The sequence below is a fragment of the Leptonychotes weddellii genome, chromosome 1 (assembly GCF_054177405.1).
Source record: "Leptonychotes weddellii isolate Sample4059 chromosome 1, ASM5417740v2, whole genome shotgun sequence".
Taxonomy (NCBI): Eukaryota; Metazoa; Chordata; class Mammalia; order Carnivora; family Phocidae; genus Leptonychotes; species Leptonychotes weddellii.
Genome location: NC_138369.1, coordinates 67,364,320 through 67,383,391, shown reverse-complemented (window position 1 = coordinate 67,383,391; position 19,072 = coordinate 67,364,320). Strand labels below are relative to the sequence as shown.

The following is a 19,072-nucleotide window of genomic DNA, read 5'->3' as shown; positions in this document are numbered from 1 at the left end:
ACAATGCCTAGCCTTTCTGTTACAAAAGCTTTCCATTTGCCCCCTCTAGAGAAAAAAAATTATAGTCTGCTAAGGTGAGAGAAGAGTTTTCCTTCAGTGGCCTGCAGTGGTGGAGTGTCTGGGAGAGTAACTACTTCTTACAACACTTTTACGCAATCATTTTTATTTTAAGCCTCTCCCTCCTTCACCCCCTTTCAGAAATGTCTGTTGCTGCCAGTTTCTGAGTCCTTTGAGAATTCCGTGGTGTAGATTAGGTTGGTTCTCAGTGTTCCCTGTTGTTAGCTCATGCTTCAGTTCCTGCTAACTTGATTACGCTCACCCATCTGCTTTCCAACTTACAATATTTTATTGCTGTTCTCCCTTCTTCTGTTCTACCCATCCTTAAAAGTCTTTTTAAGAAGTTCCTTTACCATCTTTCTTATAAAGTGTAGCATAAATGCTTCATGTGAAATTGACACTGCCTGATTTAAAGGGATGACTTATTTTATAAGAAAATAAGTTGTAGATTACTTTATGGTAAAACTTTACACTTATGTGAGAATCTTATTTGTAGAATTTAGAGCAGCAAGCGTCTTACATGGAAAATTCCATACTGAATTTGTGTTATTATTTCCATTGAAAAAACTTTCTATTAAAAAAAACCTAATAGAATATCTGATTTGTCCAATATCCATGAGGTGCTTTTCATTGACTTCTGCCTCTCACATAAACCATGTGTCTATACCTGATATTTTCATGGTAGTTTGTAAGAAATTTGGTGTAATTGTAGCCATGGCTTTGAGGTTGTGAAAAACTACATTTTATAAACTATACTAATTAATTCAACAAACCCTGATTAAGTGCCTGCCATGAGGCAGGCACTGTTCCTGTGGCTAGGGTTAGAGAAATAAACAAAATGTACAAAATCTCCAGACCTCTGAGGATTCCATTCTGGTCAGTAGAGTTCTGATATTAAGATGATCATAAAGGACTCCAAAAATGCTCCTTCAGCAAATTTTGTGAAATTGGGCACCTGTATCTACATCTATGGATATTTCTTGAGCTGCTATATGTTTGACTTCTAGAGCAGAGATGATTAACTAATTGGATTCTGATTTAACTAAGTTGTTTTGCTGTTGCTGTTGTTTGCTCATTTTAATCTCCCTTTCTAAAGATGACTTGAAATGGACCTCTAAGATATATACAATGTAATAAAACCAAGTTAGAGTAAGTCAGAGAACTGAAGCAGAGAGAGAATATGAGTGGAAGCATAGAATAAAGTGAAGAGTGACAGTGAGATCTAAGATACATGTAGAAAAATCCCATTCCTTGTTAGGCAAAGGCCACACATGTTTTATGTTTTGTTTTTGTTTTTGTTTATTTTGCAGGCATCTCAAAAAAATAATCAGTTTCCATAAATCAAAGAACAAATAAATGATCAAGTGATATAAAAATATAGAATTTCTCCCATGGGTCTTCATGAAGGGATCTTCATTTGGAAACAGAACAAAGAAAATACAACGAGTTCCACTGGACTATTTCTTTTACATCTTTACTACATAGTGTCCAAATATATTAGCACAAAGCCTAACTTAGTAAGAGTTGTTATACTAGGAGTCTAAGTTAAGAAAATTCTAGAACACCCCTATACATGTTTATTTGAAAATACGTGAATTTTGCATTATCCATGAAGTTATAATAAATCTACTAACATTTGCAGTTCACAAAATACTTTCATATTCAATCTCTACCAAGGCAACATTCAGGCAGATATTATCATCATCTTCATTTGAACACTGAGAGAATCATACATATTAAATAATTTACAGAAGATCTTCTAGCCAGGGAATGGGGAACAATATTGGAAGAAAGGATTTTCAACTCTAAATCTTGTCTTCTTTCTTTTCTTTAAGATTTTATTTATTTATTTGACACAGAGAGAGAGAGAGAGAGAGCACAAGAAGGGGGAGGGGCAGAGGGAGAGGGAGAAGAAGGTTCCCCACTGAGCAGGCAACCCGACGCAGGGCTAAATCCCAGGACTCTGGGATCATGACCTGAGCTGAAGGAAGACGCTTAATGACTGAGCCACCCAGGCACCGCTAAATCTTGTCTTAACAGCATATCAATCTATCGTTTTACTATGTCTTGTTGACCCAGAAAGTGCTAACATACACAGTTGTTTTTATTTATTTCAACTTTCTAACTGAGGAACAACTTACAAATATGAAGAGCATAAAGTGCTCTAAATTAAGTGTAGAGACTGATAAAATAGTCATATACATATATGCCTATGTAACAATCATCCAAATCAAGATATAGAACATTTTTAGCAGCTTAGAAGTTTTTCTTATGCCTTTCCTTGGTCAACACTTATTCTCCCACAGGTAATCAATATTCTGGCTTTTATTATTATTTGATTAGTTTTATCAGTTCTTGAACTTCATGTAAATGGATTCACATAATATATACTCTTGTGTCTGGCTTCTTTTGCTCACTATAATGTCTGTGAGATTCATTTACAGTGTTGTGCATATTATAGTTGGGTCTTGTTCTTTTGAAAAAAAAAAGCAGCTTATTGACATCTATTCCACATAGGATAAAATTCACCTATTGAAAGTACATAGTTCAAACAGTTTCTTGCATATTCAAACACTTATACAACTATCACCAAAATCCAATTTAAAAATTTTTTTAACACCCCCAAAAGAAATCCCACACACATTAGCGATCATCCTCATTCTTGCTTAACACCCTTCACCTCCCAAACCTTCTAAGCCCCAAGCAACCACTAAACTAATTTCCATCTCAGGTGCCTGGATGGCACCTGGGTGTTTCATTTGGTGAAGCGTCTGCCTTTGACTCAGGTCGTGATCTCAGTGTCCTGGGATGGAGTCCCTCATCGGGCTTGCTGCTCTGTAGGGAGTCTGCTTCTCCCTCTCACTCTTTCCCCTCTCATGCTATCTCTCTCTCATTCTCTGTCTCTCAAATAAATCAATCAATAAATAAAATCTTAAAAAAAATAAACTATTTTCCATCTCTACAGATTTGCCTATTCTGGAAATTTCATGTAAATGGATTCATAAAATATATGGTCCTTTGTGACTGGCTTTTTTTACTTAGCTAAGTACTTTCAAGGTTCACCCTTCTTTTAGTATATATCAGTCTTTCTTTTTTATTGCTGGATAAGATTCCATTTTATGATTATACCATATTTATTTATTATCAGTTGATGGACACTTAGGTTGTATTCATTTTTTTTTATATTTTAAATAATGCTTGAACATTCTTGTACAAGTTTTTATGTGGACATACATTCTCATTTCTTAGGGTCTATACCTAGGGATGCAATTGCTTGGTTATTATGAATGTTTAGCATTTTGAAGAAATGCCAAACTATTTTCCATAGTGGCTGCACCATTGTACATGCCCACCAGCAACGTATGAGTTCTGACTTTTCCACATACTTGCCAACACTAGTTATTGTCCATCTTTTTTATTACAGCAGTCCTAGTGGATGTGAGGTGGTATCTCTTTGTGGTTTTGATTTACATTTTCCTAGAGATTAATGATGCTGGATATCTTTCATGCACTCATTGGCCATTTATATATCTTTAGAGAAATGTTTATTTGGCTCCCTTACCTATTTTAAAAATTGAGTTTTTTTTACCTTTTTATTGTTGATTTATAAGTTTCTTTAGGTATTCAAGATACAAGACCCTTTTGGGTATATGTTTTGGAAATATTTTCTCCCATTCTGTGAGTTGTCTTTCCACTTTCTTGATAGTGTCTTTGATGCACAAAATTTTTAAATTTTAATGAAGTCCAATTATCTATTTTCTTTTGCTATTGTGCTTTTGGTATCACATCTAAGAAATCATTACTTAATTCAAAGTCACAAATATTTACTCTGATGTTTTCTTCTAGGAATTTTACAGTTTCAGCTATTACATTAGGGTATATGATCTATAATGAGTTAATTTTGGTATATGATATGAGGGAGAGGACCAAATTCTCTTTTGCATGTAGATATCACAATTCTCAGGCAACATTTGTTGGAAAGACAGTTCTTTTCCCATTGAATTGTCTTGGTACCCTTATCAAAAATCAATTGACCATAAACATGAGGGTTTATTCCTGGATTCTCAAATCTGTTCCATTGATCTTTATGTCTTTTTTAATGTCAGTACCACATTATCTGGAGTAGGTTTTGAAACCAGAAAGTGTAAGTCCCTTAACTTTGTTGTTCCTTTTCAAGATCATTTTGGCTATTCTGAGTCCAGATTGTCAATATTTTTTCAAAAACAAAGCTGGGATTTTGATAGGGTTGACACTGAAGATGTAGAACAACTTGGGGATTATTTCCATTTTAACAGATTAACTTTTCTGCACCATGAATATGGAGTATCTTTCCCTTTATTTGGATCTTATTTCATTTCTTTCAGCAATTTTCTATAGATTTTACTGGATGTGTCCTATACTTCTTTTGTTAAATTTTATTCCTGGGTAGTTTATTCCTTTGTTTTTGTTGTTATAAATGAGATTGTTTCTTAATTTCATTATTGGGTTGTTCACTGCTATTGTATGGAAGTACTATTGATTTTTACAATCTTTATATTGTATCCTGCCACATTGCTGAACTTGTTTATTTTGGTTCTTTTTTACTGTAACATAACAACAATTAGATTCATCTCAGTTTTTGGATATTCTGAATAACATTTATATGAATATTTTTGAACATGCTTTTTGGTGGAAGTAAGCATATATATATATGTGTATATATATATATATATATATATATATATATATATATATATGGAATTTCTGGGTCATACTGTAAGCATATGATTGGCTTTAGTAAAAACTGCAAGTCAGTTTAGATGATTTGCTTTTGTTTCCATAGTTTGGGTATAGCAACCACCAGTTCAAATTAATTTACAATGATTTCTATTTATTAGTGATTAATTGATATTTATCAAAACTGAAGAAATGGAAAAAAATCCAAAAGATTGGATTTAGTGTGATGAGTGTTGAGGTGTGAGATTAATAGGAGGGTAATAAGAATATTTGGAATAAGGGGAGGAGAATACATAGCTTAAAAAGGCATATCCAATAGATTTTTTTCTAAAATAAACTACATAAAATTAAAAATTGAAAATATTTCTCAAATGTGAGAAAGACTGATTTGGCCGCCACTTATAGACATGACTTAAACAGGAAGAACATACTAGCCTCTTCTTACCTGCTTAGTTTTAGAGGTCAGTCTTTTCGTATGTAGCTAAGCCTCATCTGTAATCTAGTCTTCAGATGTTGCATTACAAGCAGTTAAAAAACAAAGTAGTTTAATTTAAATGTAAAGAAATAAGTTTAAAGAATTGATTTAAAGGCTATTTTTTTCCCCACATTGCATCTACTCTCTGATGAAAAGGATCAGAAAAAAGTAAAAATAATCTTTACTGGAAAAATTAAATAAAGAATGGTGGTGAGGTGAAATTTGTCATGCTTGAACAAAATCCTTGCCTATTTGGGGGAAACTTGAACAGGTTTCCTAAAATGTTTTTGCTTGGGGAGATAATGAAAAAGATAATAAAAATGTCTTTTAAACTTTAACTAAAAATAGGTACAACTATACACTTCAACATTGGCAGGATTTCAGCTCTTAATGAGAAATGAAAAGGAAGCCAAATTTGAAGAAAAATTGTTAAGTATATTTAAAGTTAGAGCAATTTATTTTGTGTGCACTTTATAGAACATTTTGATTTAGAAGTTTTGGATACAGATGATGGATTAAAGTGTTCTCTTTTAAAAGTCAACATAGTTAGTGATCTGAAAGTTTAAAAGTTTCTTGAATTTAAGGACATTGTTTTTACTTTTGTTATTTTTAAAAGATTTATTTTATTTTATTTTTAAGATTTATTTATTTCAGAGAGAGAGAGAGAGACAGCACAAGCAGTGGGAGGGGCAGAGGGAGAGGGAAAGGGGAAGCAGACTCCCCGCTGAGTGTGGAGCCTGATCATGAAGGCATTGATCCCAGGACCCTGAGATCATGACCTGAGCCAGAATCAAGAGTTGGCTGCTTAACCAACTGAGCCACCCAGGTGCCCCAAGGACATTGTTTTTATTAACATCATTTATACTCCTGTTTTCTTGCTCTATTTTTCTACTCTTCTTTTTCTACCCTTTTCTTTGGTTATTTCAGTGTCTGTGCTTATGACTTTTCCAATGTGTTGACTCCATAGTTTTATCATCCTCCTCCTTTTCCAACAACTTCTCTGGCTCTTCATTTCACCTGGAGCTGTTATGGATTCCTAGCTCAAATTCTGCTTTTGGACCACAACTTCCATTCATCTCTGTCGTTGTTAACCTTACAGAACCTTTTCTTTTCTCTCACTGAGAAACCTTCCTTCCCTTACTTCCCACCTTGCTGCTTCTCTGATGAATTATTATAATTAATGCTCTGATAGCTACACAAAAATACTTCCTCATCTTACTTTCTGGCTTGTGGGCTTTGCTAATTCCCAATTTTTGGTGAATAACAAAATCAGTTCTTTCAGCTGTGACTTCTGGAAATTGAGCTTTCCTGGAGAAGATCAGATGACAATTATGATTGGCTGAATATTCCAGGAGGCAGTCAGTTGGCTTCTTTCTGATTGGCCACTTCTGTACATAGAGCCTCAATATCCTCATAGAAACATGACCCATTTGACAATTAGTTTACCCCCTACTTTTTTCCAGCAGGGACTATTCCAGTCTCAACTCCTAATTCCCACCTGGGTTCCCTCTGTCTACTTTTCTCAAATAAAGAGCTTCATCCTTGCCCCCTCTCCTTCCTAATACCTCTTCATCTATCCTCCCATTCTTTCCCTTATATCATTGTTCCTTTTTTTCTCTCCAGTATGAGCTCCTACATAGGTGCTTTTGATCATGTCTGCAAGTTTTAAACCCTACTGCATCACTTACCTTTCTTACATGGTCAATTTCTTGAACTCACCTATTCCTGTCTCTAAGGAAATACTCCTTTTTCCAAGCTAGTGGTTCTCAACTGGGGACAATTTGTCCTCCCAGAGGATATTTAGCAATGCCTGGAGATATTTTTGGTTGTCGCAACTGGTAAGAGGGGGTACTATTGTCTTCTACTGAGTAGAGGCCAGGTTTGCAGCTCAACATGCTACAGTGCACAACGGCATACTCCCATAGTGAAAAAATTACCCAGCCCCAGATATCATTAGTGCCATGGTGGAAGAACCCTGTTTGAAGCCTAATTCAAACCCAAATTTTGTTTCTCCAGGAAATTTAAATAATATGTTCTTATGACTGTGTTTACCTCTTTGAGTTCTTCTCTCCTTTGTCTCCCACTTTTTCAGTAGCAATTTTCTAGAATAGAAGTCAATACTTGCTGGCTTAATTACCTTAATTTCCACTCATATCTCTAAAAGACACATGATAATGATGAAAATTACTACCCACTAGAAATTATTAAGGTCTTTAACAGACTCAGCTTTTCCCCTGAGCTTCTCACAATGACGTTGGGAATGAAGGAAGCACGTGGGAATACTTCTCTCATCCTTACGTGTTAATTGATTATTAGCCACAGACATGTATGATGTTAAACTTAGATACTTATTTAAACATTTGCTTTATTATGGGGGATAAAAAAATTATCCTTGCTGACTTTCCTGTTGAGAAACACTAGGAAACAGCTTCATGAAACAAATATTCTTAAAGACACATTTAAAATTCAATTGTGTAAAATAATTTTCTATAATATATGAGCACTTGCCAGCAATTATAGAATTAATTAAAAATTGTCAGGTTGCTTATACAGATGGGGCCAAATCTTTAAGGCTCTACTGTGGGTGTGATTTCCTACAAGGAGGCCATGGTGTTCCTTAAAAACACCAACAGATGCAGCACCATTCATGGATACACCTTGCTCCAAGCATTTGCTTCTCTGTCTTTTCAGAGCATGTAATAGGATATTTTAAACACAAGAAAATGAACAAATTTCTAGTAAAATGGGAAATAACCCTAAACTCTTCCTCTACCCTATAACTAGCATAGCCAGTTGAAGGAGTTGCTTAGAATTCCTGAACTCAAAATAGAACTCTTATTTTCCTTCTTAGAGGAAAAATGATGGAACATCGTAAGATACAACCCTGGATGAAGTTATTCATCCTAATGATAAAGAGTAGCTTGCAAGTTTGAATTACTCTTTCATAGATTTTTTTTTTTAATTTCCAGCTCTATCCAGTAACTACTCCCATACAAAGCAAACTGCAATGAAAATACAGCTTGTGAGGAAGAGGGGGCTCTGGTTTAGATATATTTCAAACATGCAATGTAGATTGTTGCATTGGTGGGTTTTTAAATTAATCACCAACCTCTTTTTCACTGTAAAAGGCCCTCAAGAGTACTCTCTCAGGGAAATATAGAGACTCCCCAGGGATCCAGAGACCTTTCCTGTCCCTCTTTATGACTGAAATGGCTTGAAATCTCACCAAGAGGAGAAACAGTGAAATTTCTACCCAAAGTAGCCTGAACATATACCACCAATCTTTATGAAATTCATTTCATTTTTTATAAACTGACAGTCAATATAACAGCATTTTATTTATTACCCAATGAAATAGGGAGGAAAAAAGTTTTTGGAAAAAGGGTCTGCTTAGGTTTGTGGCAGGGTCTTGAGAATAAAGGTAGAGATATTTGAAGAATAGGAGTAAAACTCTAATCCTAAAAGTGACATATGCCATTAGTATTGGTAGATTTGGATTATTTTCCTGCATATAAAAATGATTTAATTCACAATCTCTTTTTCTAAGAAATTGACACATAACTCTTTTTACTCTTCCAAGGAATTTGTTCAGAAATTGAAAATATCTATAATGGATGAGGATATCTATTATGAATGCCTTTAAACCATCATACCATAGTTATCCAAAGAAGGGATGATAAAATTTATAGATGACAATCTCAATTCTCTCTAAATTATTCATTTTTAAAGTTCAAAATCAAGAATATAAAAAAGGAGAAAATAGCTAAAGAAATTAAACAGGATTCCTGTCTGACAGTTATTGGAAACCAGTGATTAGAAGCACTTGGTGCAATATGTTCTACAAAGGACTTTTTAAATTTCATTTTTTGGTTGCTTCTAGAGCTCTTTGACCTTTCCTTAGGGGAACACAACTGTCAAACTGGTGTTGAAGTACTTTCCTGACTGGAGGAAGAAGTTTTGAAAAGAGAGTTGAGTTTTTAATCAACTGAATTATATCTTATTTCAAATTTTAGGAAAGAATCTTCTCCTTGTTAATCTACAGTCTGAAATTTTGCTTTTCTGACAATGGGAGATGACCCCAGAAGAAAACACAGTTTGTGAACACAGTTCAATGAATTTCTGTTTTGTTTTGGTTTTTTGTCCTGTTGCATGTGTTAATTAACATTTCCTACTTGGCATTTGTAAGTCAGGAAGCAAATGGCGCCTCAGAGGATTTAATTGAAAAGTTCAATTTATAGGCTCATAGACAGGGTGAGGGAAACGAGAGATGTGAAAGCCAAGGTATGAGCAATAGCTAGAAGCCTATACTGCCCCTAGGCCTGATGCACCCATCAGAGGAAGCTCTTAGTAGAACCTGGAGGCAAGAGTTGCGGAAGTGGGTGCACCTGATAGGAGCTACAATCCTAGTTAGATAAGCTGAGCTTTCCACACTTCCATGTCAGCTGCTTCATGCTTGTTTGGGTTGATTGGAAGCAGTGGTGGGAGATTAGAGGGCAGGAAGAAGAGAAAAGCCACAGTGATTTCCTCTCTGTCCCCTTCACAGCTCCAGTTCCTGTTGGACAGGTCCACCACGGTTCCAGCTACTCCCTGGTAAGCCTGGCCACTGGACTCCAGCCGTAACACTTTTTCCTACTTAGCAGTGGGAATGGGTTCTTTCTGTTGTTGATCTCTGGATTGGCTCACTGTCCTTCCTTGCTTTTTAGCTCTCCTATCACTTTTGAAACCAATTCGCAACTTTAATTCCCTCCATTTTAAAAAACTAAAAGTGGTGTATACTCCCCGTTTGGTCCTGATAGATATTTTATATTTTTAATTGCTGCTTTGAGTGGCATCTTATTTTTCCTTATATTTCTATAATCAGTATCTTATTATCTATTTGGTCATTGTTGATGTAGAGGAAGACTTTATATATGCCAACCTGGCTCTACTCTGTTATTTTAATGTTTATCGATTCTTTTGTGTTTTCAATGGAGATAATCATATCTGGAAAGAAATGCTTATACCTCTTATTTCTTTTCCCTAGCATATAACCCTGGACAAGACTTGAAGTCTTATGTTTGGTAGTGGTGATAGTAGCATTCTTTTTTTGATTATAATTTTAATTGGAATATGTCTGTGGTTTTCGATTTTGGCATAATGTTTGTTACAGTTCTTTTAGATTTATAGCTGTTTACAAATTTAGGAAATTTTTATTTCTAGTTTTCAGAGTGTTTTAATAAAAAATTGATGGTGAACTTTTACCATTATTTTTTCAGCACGTATTCAAATAATCATACACTTTTCCTTCTTTAATTCCTTAATATGATGTATCGTGTGGATAGATTTCCTGATATTTCTTGAATTACTGGGATTAATCCTGCTCATACTTTATTTTTTTAAAACATTGTTGATTATATTAGCTAGAAGATTCTGTTCTATCATCTGTCTATCATCTCTTTAATTAACTTTGGATCTAAGTTCATAAATGAAAGTGATATTTGATTATCTTTTGTCAGCATTCTGTCTCATTAAGGTTTTCAAAATTCTAGCTTTCGATTTTATTAATCTTCTCTCTTGTTTCCATGTGTTTTATTTCTTTAATTATTTTGTTTATCTTTGTTATTGCCTTCCTTTTTTTTTTTTTGTCTCTTTGGATTTGTTCTATTGTTCTTTTCCCATCTTCCTTCATTGCTCATTTTTTCCAATACATTTTGCTTTCTGTTGTATGCATTTAAAACTATAAATTTCCTGCTGAATATCACTTCAGCTATGGCCTAAAATTTTTTATAAAATGTTTTCACAGTTTTTCTTCTTTTAGTATTTTTAGATTTCCCTTATTTTTTTTTCTCCTTTGGTAGAGGGGGTTACCTATTTATAAGTTATTTAGTTTCGTATACAAGTTATTTAGCTTACATATACAGCTTTTAAACTTATTATTATTGATTTCCCATTTTTTCCTAATAGATGATATAATAGGTATGATACAAATTTTTAAAAAATTTATTGAGATTCTCATTGTGGAACTTTATGCAACCTATTTTCTTTATTCCAAGAAAATATGTGTTCTCCTGTGGTTGGGTGTCAACTTCCATATAGATCCATATGTTAAGTTTTGATATTTTAACTTTTTTCTATTTTTGTTATGCAGTTTAACTTATTTGATTCTGAGAGGGATATGTTGAAAACTTCAATTCCAGTTGATGTATCTGTTTTTCACTTTATTTCTCTCAGTTGTTGCTCTACATTTTTTGAGTCTATATTCTTAGGTTCCTGTGTTCATGAACTTACATCTTTTGATATGCTTTTCCTTTTCCCAGCATATATTGTTGCTTTTTATCTTTTATGTCCTGATTTTTATTTTGTCTGGTAGTAGCATAGCTACTCAGGCCTACATTTAGTTTGCTTTATGGTTTATTCATCTTCATGTCATAAAGGTACTCTCCTATATTGACTCTAATGGTTTTGAAATTTTGCCTTTTACATATAAATCATTAATCCATCTGGAATTGATTTTTATGTTTGGTGTGAGATAGGGATCAAATTTTACTTTTTCCTCCACAGAGTCCATCTCTATATATTTTTTTTCCCTACTGAGCTGAAATGTCAACTATTATATAACAAGCTTCCATATACATGTTATATAGGTTCTCGTCTTCCTACTCAGGTCTATTTGCCTATCTTTGCACCAAATATCTTGGTCTTACTCACAAGTTCTATACCAAGTCTTAGTATCATAAGAGCAAGTTCCCCTAAACTTTTTTCTTTTTTTTTCTCCCAAGTGTTCTTTGTGAGTATCTTGGTTTATTGCTGTGCTGTGTAAGTTTTCAAAAAAGCTTGTTGAACTATAGAAAATCTTATTGTCCCATTTTGGAATGTCTTGAATTGATATCCTGACAATATTGCATTTCATATTCATGAACATGGCTCTACTCCCTATTTGTTGTGGTACTCTTTAATGTTATTCATTAAGTTTTTATAATTCTTAACATAAAGGAGAATCACTTACAACACTAAGTTGGAGTCACTTCCTGCTATCATTGCCTGGTTCTCTGTAGGGCTAAAGTGAGAGACACATGATAAAAGTCAGTCCCTTGTATAATAGTGTGTCTGGTCTGCTTCAGCTGCCATGACAGAATAATATAAGCTGGGTGCCTTAAACAAAAAAAAAGTTTATTTTCTTACAGTTCTGGAGGCTACAAGTTCAAGTTCTACAAGTTCTGCAAGTTCTGGGTTCTGGAAACCCAGAAATGCAGAATCATGCAGGAGAAAGCTGCTCATTTTCCTTATTGCCCCACATCCAGTTGGGGAAAATAGAAAAGGGATGAAATATTTACTCCATTCTTTTAAGCAGGAAGGGATGCTCTATCTCATGGGGCAAAACATCAGTTGGTTGTACTCTGGTTTTTCTCCATCTGGTTTCATCAGCCTGATAGAAACTCCTTCTTGATGCTGACCTTAAATCATTTGTGTTGATTTTTAGCTTTGTTGTGAGCTTTTCTAACTTCAAAGATATTTTAGTTGGAAGGCAAAGAGGCTAGCTCAACACCCTTTAAATGGGAACGCCCAACTTTACCAGTTTTCACATTAAATAAATTTATGTTTTTTGGCCACCAAAAAAAAAAAAAAAAAAGATAAAACACAGCACCCAGAATACTGGGTGTTGCAATTGGAATTTTTCTGTGTTTAAATAAGATCCATATTTTCAATCATGGCTATTTTTCCTTTTTTTTTTTTTTTTTGGTGGGCATAACATCAATGTATGAAAATCCTAAAGGCCAAATAAATGAAGAGAAGCCTGCTAGAATCACATGTGAAATGGGTTTGGATGTTTTTCAAGACTTTATTATTTTTCTCATATTTATTTCAAGAGTATAAGAGTTCAGTTAAATGCTTTCCTGAGGGTGAACTCTTCTGTTGCTTTGATTGATAGCAATTCTTTTTCAATTACATATGGCATTATATGATGGTAATCTAATGCCAAATTAATACTTCCATAGTTTTCCAGTGTTGATGATGAACAAATCATACAAATGTGTTCTTTTATATTTTGAAGACTGAGACGAACTTCTAAACTAAAAAAATTATCCTTTTAGCAAAGTTTAGAAACTCTTGCAGGCAGGCCTAGACTTATTATAACCATGTATAATGTAGTGTTTTAAGAACACAGACTTAGGAATGAGGTACTTCTGAGTGAATAATTAAAGCTTTCTGAATCTTAGCTTTCTAATACATAAAATATAAATTACAATAATATCTACCTCATTGTGTTTGTGACATTTGTAAGACTTATTTAGTATAGTACTTGCCACAAATGAACATTCCTTAGAAGTTGGCTATTGTTAAGTATTACTGTTGTCATGAATTATACCAAAGACCAAAGGAAGTTCTTCAGTCATAAGTCTTCTAAACAGTATTTTCCAAGCCAAATGATACTACACACTAATTAACTGTCTACATACTGAATCCCATAAGTGAGAAAAAAGCTAAACTTACCTAGTTTTGCTGAGATGTGTCTTGACAGACACTTAGAAAATTCATAGAATATGCCTGTTCCTTGAAATCTTAGAGGATAGTGGTCAAATCACATTGTATGGTGTTATTTTTTTTTTTAAAAGATTTTATTTATCTATTTGAGAGAGAGAGAATGAGAGACAGAGAGCACGAGAGGGAAGAGGGCAGAGGGAGAAGCAGACCCCCTGCTGAGCAGGGAGCCCGATGTGGGACTCGATCCCGGGACTCCAGGATCATGACCTGAGCCGAAGGCAGTCGCTTAACCAACTGAGCCACCCAGGCGCCCTGGTGTTATTTTTCCTGCATTAAGAATGGAAGTACAAGAAGCTTTTAGAAACATGGCAGTAATAGCTCTTAGTATTTTCCATCCCAAACCAATCAGGAAAACACAATATAAGCCTTTGTTAAAAACAAGTCAGAATTTTGTCCTTTGAGGAATTTCAAACATCTAGTCTCCATCTCAAACATCTAGTTTGTATCTCAAATGACAAAAATGAAGAATTATTCTAATAAAGATATCTGCTCTGTATGTGCCAATCCATTGTTCAAAGAGCAACCTTCTGATATATGATTTGTTTTTCTTCCAAATGCGCGTCCTTACCAGAGAAACAGTGGCCAATGCCCCAGGTTAGATCCACGTATGTGGGTGTCTTGTGCTGTGTGAGAACAAAGACCACTGGTGGCCATGTCTCCTCTCTTCTGCTCTCAGCAACTAAAACATTTTGCTCCAAGCATGCATACCACAAATGTATGTAACTGCACCTAGTCATTTTCATTGGAATTTGGCTTAATAATCTTCAGTGACCATTTGATTATTCCCCATAGGGATATTGCTTCTACTGGAGTGGTTTATTAAGTTATTCCTACCAATCACAAACACTGCTGTTCTGGTTAACCAGTACTATATAACAAATGACCTCAAAACTTAGTGGCTTAAAACAACAACTTTATTTTTACATGATTTTTGCAGGTCAGGAATTTAGGGAGGATTTGGTAGGGTGATTCTTGAGTAGAGTCACTTGGTGGTATCTGCCTAGTAGCTAGTCTGGTCTAAAGGGTCCAAAACAGGTCTCCTGCCTTGAAAGAATGTCTGTATAACCCCTCCATGTGGTTTCTAAGCAGAGTAGATGGACTTTTTACATAGCTGATGGCTTCCCCAGAACAAATGTTTCAAGAGAAGAAGATGGTAAGTAGATGTCTTCTTCTGACCTGGCCCCTGAAGTCATTCAGGGTCACTTCCACCTCATTCCATTGGTAAGAAGTAAGTCACAGGCCCAGCCCAGATACAAGGAGAGAGTAGATGATTACACAAGACTATGAATCCTGAGGACATGGTTCACTGGGTGGCTATCTTTTGAGAGTAGTCTCTCCGAGAGGAGTCTAGATAAAAACAGTTCTTTCAGTTGCGATATAATTATAGTAATGCTTTTGTAGCCTTTATAAATTGGCACCTTAGAAACCATCTGGTTGGCCTACCCCTTCATCAGGTTCTGTTGATGCCAATAACCTGTATTGTTCTGCAGCATATGTCTACAGTCTTCTTTGTGGGAATTTAGTTGATACGAGTTCAAGAGCCAGATTACCATGTGTGAACTGATCAAAAGAATCTAAATTTACAACACTGAAGCTCAGATCATCAGTTGTACTCTGACTCCCATGAAAATCTAGCTGGAATACACAGCTAGCCCTAGTTCATTACCTTATAGCTTAGTTTGCCACCATACTTAATATATAACATCCCACCAGTTTTATACATCCTTATAATTCAGATCTTAAATAATTGTTGTGCAGAGTCTGCTGATTCTACTGTCAGATGCATTTATTATTGAATTAACCTTCTTCCTGTTCTCCTGCTCAGGCCTTCCTCCCTGCAGTCTAATCTACTGTAAATCTAGTGATCCTCTAAAAATCCAAAGAAGATCATGATACTTCTCTGCTTGGATCCCTTCAATGGCTGCTATTCTTACTTTAGTAAAATCCAAAGTTGTTACAGTTGACTTATGAGGTCCTATGTGATCTACACCCCTCTCTTTCTCTCTGTTCTTTTTTTTTTTTTTATAGATTTTATTTATTTGACAGAGAGAGAGAGAGAGAGTACAAGCCGGGGAAGCATCAGGCAAAGGGAGAGGGAGAAGCAGGCTCCCACTGAGCAGGGAGCCTGATGTGGGACTCCATCCCAGGACCCTGGGATCATGACCTGAGCCGAAGGCAGATGGCAGACACTTATCCGACTGAGCCACCCAGGCGTCCCTCTTTCTCTCTGTTCTTATACATTTATTAATTAATTCATTCTGCAAATATTTAGTACCTGCTATGTGCTAGACACTGTCTCATATGCAGAGGATCCAACAGTGAACAAAGCAGAGAAAAATACCTGTCTTTATGGAGTACCCTCCCCCCTGCCTTTCTCCATTCACATTGGCCACCTAGCTGTTCTGGAACATTCCTAGCACAGTCCCGTCTCTGGGCCTTTGTGTTTGCCGTTCTCTGTTTGAGAATGCTCTTCTCCCAGATATCCATATGGCTTGCTTTCTCATTCATTTAGTTCTTTATGTTCAAATATCACCTCCACAGTCTATTTCTTCACCACCCAATAGAAAGTAGTAGTTATTGCCATATCATAGTCCCTTCTCCCTGTTATCTTATTATCACCATATGGCAAACTAAATATTTAATTGCTTGCTTGTTTATTATATGGCTTTTTCCACTAGATTGGAAGGTCTGTGAGGGAAGGCTTATCTGGGTTATTTAGTCTTACAGCTTGTCTGAATCACAGTAGGCTTTCAAAAAGTGCTTGTTGAATGAATTTTTGGATTCAGTCATATGAATTCTGTTAACAAAAAAACCCCACAAATAGTTCCTCAATAATTATAAGCCTCCTTCTTGTCTGTATTTGTTATTTATCTAGACCATTTAACTGCAGTTAGATTGCATTTGGTGGTGTGAGCCCCTTCCCTCAAAATGAAATATATTATAACCTATATTTACCTACAGTGGCATAAAGAGAGAGGCAGCAGAAGCCCTACACTGTAGTTTAACAGAACAAGTAAAAGCCCTATTTGTATTTCATTAAGAGAAAATATATGGGAGAAGTATCTTGAATCATCATCTTTAGATTATCCATATTTTCATATTCCTGCATTATCCTCATTCGTAATTTACACTGTTAGGCAATGAAGCAGAAAATGTTGGTTTGCTTTAATTAAAAAGCTACTCAAATTAAACCAACACCATTTAAAGTCACATTACATTAAATGGACCATCATGCATCATGCAGTAACTACAACTACATAAATGAAATGGAGAACTGGACAGAATTCTTTCTAATTTTGTCGCTGATGAGTCTCAAACTGATTAACTTAGATACAAAACACCACTTATTTGTAATGCAGAGAATTTGGATAATGCCTTGATATTCCATGCTGCTTATGTAAACAGATCAATTTCAATCTTTTCTACCATCAGCTTTCAAGTTACATAGGATTTTGAGCTATTTAAGCAATATTAACTCAAAAAGGAAAGAAAAGTAATAATCAATGCTGAGTTCTTCCAGTAGGTCTGAAGCAATATAAACTAAATTATAATCATTACTCATGAAGGAAATATTGATACCATTGGTAATTTCATATAGGGTTCAGCAAATCAAGTCTGCAGGACAAATCTTGGCTCCCACTTATTTTTGTTAAGCCTGAGAGCTAAGAATGGATTTTACATTTTTAAATGGCTGAAAAATCAAACAGAATATTTCATGATATGTGAAAGTTAGAAGAAATTTAAATTTCAGTATCCATAAACAAAGTTTCACTGGAACACAGCCACGACTGTTTGTTTACATATTGTGTAGGCCTGCTTTCCTGCTGGAGTTGAATAGTTTGAAGAGAGATCATTTGGCCCCCAAAGTCTAAAATATCAACTATCTGGACCTTTTCAGAAAAAGATTGCTGACTTTGCTTTGGTACACTGATTTCTCCAAATTTTTTCAGTAGATCATGCATCAGAATTAAGTGTAGAAAAAAAAATAAGTGTAGATTCTCCATCTCTCCTTTAGACATACTTGTCCCCTGGCTCCAGAGCAATTTCAAAGCTCTAGCCTCTGGGCCTGTAAGGCTCTTTTGGGGAGGAAATAGCATCAGAAGGTCTTGGGGCTCACACACTACACATAGACTGCTACATATTTTCCTTGCAGTAAATCAACTGTGGTATTTCCTTGTTCATCATTCCTCACTAATTCTGTGTATTATTGTAAATAACCTCTTCAGAAGGCAGACTCTTTGGTTCATAATGATAGCACATATTTTTCTCAGGGTTTATTTTGTTTACATCCTTGGAATATCTTTAGTTACATACTTATGTTAATATGGTAATTTAAATAGGGCAATATAAAAAGACAAACCCCATAAAGTGATATTACAGATTGAACTACTTGCCATGTGGGACAGATTAAGTACTGATATTCATAAGCAAAACTATCACTATATATATAGTTTCACATTAATTTAGATTTGAAGAGAAGTTGGTGCTCAATCATGAATTATGCCTGGAGAAAAAGGGATTGGGCTCATTTATTGCATAAAACATGGGTAGCTGTATTCAGTGCATTACACAGAAGCAAAAATAATTAACCCACATGTGCTGCATCTATCAGTCCATATAGAGTCTAGGTAAGAATTTGGGACCTGAATCCTTTAAAAAAGAGATGTTCCTGGCTGAGTAGACATCATGAGCAAAGCTCACCCTCCCAAGTTGAAAAAATTTATGGGCAAGAAATTATCATTGAAATTAAATGGTGGCAGACATGTCCAGGGAATATTGCAGGGGTTCGATCTGTTTATGAATCTTGTGATAGATGAATGTGTGGAGATGGCAACTGGTGGACCACAGAACAATATTGGAATGGTGGTAATACGAGGAAATAGTATCATCATATTAGAAGCCTTGGAACATGTATAAACAATGGGTGTGTTCATCAGAAGAAATCAACTGCTTCCACATGTCCCCTCTCCATAGCACCTGTTTTACTACAATATAAAAATCAGGTCATGTGCACTTTCATATTGAACTTTTTTGTTAAATAAACTTTTGTAATCATAAAAAAAAGATGTTCTTGGATTCCTAGAAAACTACATCAAGCAATCTTTAGATCTCTCTTTTTGGCCATATTTGATAATGTTGTGACTTATTTATCCTATGAAAATATTTGTAATTTATAATATCATTGTTATTTTCTTCAGGGGTTAACTATCAAAAGGCTTACTTTTGAATGCTTTATTAGTGTGGGTCATATAGGCAATAAATAAATGTTAAATAACTTGTGATTTGTATGATTTTTTTTTT

At 35.0% G+C, this 19,072-nt stretch overlaps 1 long non-coding RNA gene and 1 pseudogene across 1 annotated transcript in view; one reads left to right on the top strand and one right to left on the bottom strand.

Annotated features, from left to right (window-relative positions):
- Positions 1 to 567: 567 nt before the first annotated feature.
- Positions 568 to 19,072, bottom strand: part of LOC145722442 (uncharacterized) — a 103,876-nt gene continuing 85,371 nt past the window's right edge. Inside the window, exons 4-5 of the long non-coding RNA XR_014146727.1 lie at positions 7,301 to 7,350; positions 568 to 1,468 (exon numbers count right to left, since the gene is read on the bottom strand). This is a non-coding gene — a long non-coding RNA (uncharacterized LOC145722442). The remainder of the gene's footprint in view (positions 1,469 to 7,300; positions 7,351 to 19,072) is intronic.
- LOC115943791 (small nuclear ribonucleoprotein G pseudogene) lies at positions 18,458 to 18,814 on the top strand (annotated as a pseudogene).